Source organism: Talpa occidentalis, unplaced genomic scaffold (assembly GCF_014898055.3).
Source record: "Talpa occidentalis isolate TD23 unplaced genomic scaffold, MPIMG_talOcc4v2.1 talOcc4.12, whole genome shotgun sequence".
NCBI classification, from domain to species: domain Eukaryota; kingdom Metazoa; phylum Chordata; class Mammalia; order Eulipotyphla; family Talpidae; genus Talpa; species Talpa occidentalis.
The window spans coordinates 55,139,338-55,141,920 of NW_023601212.1; positions in this window are offsets into that span (position 1 = coordinate 55,139,338).

Consider the following 2,583-nt stretch of genomic DNA (forward strand, 5'->3'; position numbering starts at 1 on the left):
ACAAGTGCCTCCCTGGTGGCGCAAGTGTTAAGCACAGTACTATGAAGCTATCCACAGCCTCTGCAGCATGAGTTCGATCCCCAGCCCGCCGGCCAGGGAGCTACCCACATGGTGCAGCAGACGTCTCCTGTCTCATCCACTGCTCCTCTCAGCAGTGTATTTCAGTCAGTCTGCCTGTTCTGTCCCCCACTCTGTCTCTGATGAGTCCTCTCACTCCATTCCCCACACCTCTGGACTGTACCCCTGTTCTTGTATGTATAAATAAATAAATAAATCTTAAAAACAAATAATTACACAAAATGTCCCAAATAGAGATGTTAAAGTGTGGGAAGTTAAATAAGTCACTTAACCCTCTCCCCTGCCTTTCACAGGGTCATACCAAATTACCCTATATATTATTTTATAGGAAGAGGAATGAAGACAGATGTGATTTTTGTTGATCACCTTGATAGCTGATCTTGGGTTTCCTGCTATTTCATTCCATCCCAGATGTATTAGCAATTGTTGAATTAGACACAGTCAGTAGCCATTCATGAATCTGAGAAAACATTATACTTGGGAAGACTGGCATGTTTCATCAGCTCTGTACCTAAAGTAGGCATGCATGGGATATCTTGATGTTGGTTGCCCTTGGAAACTGGGAGCTAGTCCAGGTTTTATTAAACCTGGCTCTGGTTCCTGGCGACAGATGCAAACTTCTCATCTATAATTAAGCCTCTGATAACTTTACAGGGAAGAAAGGTGATTTGTGATTCGTGAGCCCAAGATAGATTCAAGATGGTATATGCCCATCTCTCTGCCAAAATGCAGACATGGCTTCTATAGGTTTGGACCAAATGGTGGGAGTCATTGCTGAGGCAAGTGGATGATAAATCATGGGAACAGATTGAGGCTCTCCTCAGGAGTCTCGTCACAAGTGATTCTTCTTTTTCTGGGACCTGCTGTGTTTGGGACAGCCCTAGAGAGTTCGTGTTCTCGCATTTGCCAGGATGGAGAATGTGAGCAACAGATTTACATACATAAAGCCATTCAATGGTGAAGGAAATTTCCAATTTTCACAAGAATTCATATTTACTTTAAGATTAACCAATACTAATCCTTATCTAATTTCTTTTTATTCTCAAACTGCTCTAAGATTTATTACAAAAGCAACTTTCAAATTCCAAAGCTACTATTAGGGAACACTATTCATTCATAAAGATTTAGGGGTTCTGGCATCAATTGACATTAAAGGAAAGTACATTACATTTACTGAGGACCTCTAACATGCTTGGCACGGTTGAAATGTTGACTTGAATTTGGGGAAACATGAAAACATAAAATACATAGAAGAATATATAGGTAAAACACTACAAGACACACATCTCAGTAACATCTTTAAAGGCTCATCACCCAGGGCATCCCTGGTGGTGCACTGGGTTGAGCGCAGCGCTGTGAAGCTGTCCACAGCCTCGGCAGCACAGGTTCGATTCCCGGCCAGCCAGGGAGAAACTCACATGGCTTGGCAGACCTCTCCTGCCTCTCCTGCTGCTCCCCCCAGCAGTGTCTTTGGTCCATCTGCCTGTTCTGCTCCCGGCTCTGTCTCTGGTGAATTCTCTCACCCTCCTGCGACTCTGACCTGTACCCCAGTTCTTGTATAAATAAATAAAATCTTAAAAAAAAAAAAGACTCAAACCCAAAGCAAAGAAAGTCTGGGAAAAGATAAACACCTGGGATTACATCAAACTGAAAAGCTTCTGCACAGCAAAAGAGACATTAACCAAAATAGAGAGACACCCCACTGACTGGGAAAAAATTTTTGCACTCCATGCAACTGATAAAGGACTGATCGCAAAGATATACAAAGAACTCACATGACTCAACAAAAACAAAGTAAACAATCCAGTCAAGAAATGGGCAGAAGAACTTAAACAACATTTCTCCAAAGAGGAAATGCAAATGGCCCACAGGCATATGAAAAAATGTTCAACATCCCTTATAATCAGGGAAATGCAAATCAAAACTACAATACCACCTTACACCAGTAAGAATGGCACGTATAAAAAAAAAATAGCAACAACAAATGTTGGCAAGGATGTGGTGAAAAAGGAACTCTCTTACATTGCTGATAGGAGTGCAAACTCGTCCACCACTATGGAAAGCTGTCTGGAGGTTCCTCAGTCTACTGAAAATGGAGCTACCATATAACCCGGCAATTCCACTCCCAGGGGTCTACCCAAAGTACACAAAAACATTGATTCAAAACACATAGCTTATTCAGCAATCAAAAAAGATAAACTCATGCCATTCATAGCAACGTGGATGGAGCTAGAAGGAATTAAGCTCAGTGAAATAAGCCAGAAGGAAAAAGAAAAATATCGGATGGTTTCACTTATAGCAGGAATATGGGGGAACCCAATAAGACATCAGTGTAAAAAAAAAAAATAACAGTACAAAATACAACAAAGCAAAACCGAACAATTATAAATCAGAGACATACGGCAGAAGAAGAGGTGAGAGAGGGTTCAGGGGGAGGGAGGGAGGAGCACAGGGGACTGAGGTGATGGTGCACGGGTGCATTGGGGAAGGAAACTCTATGGGGAC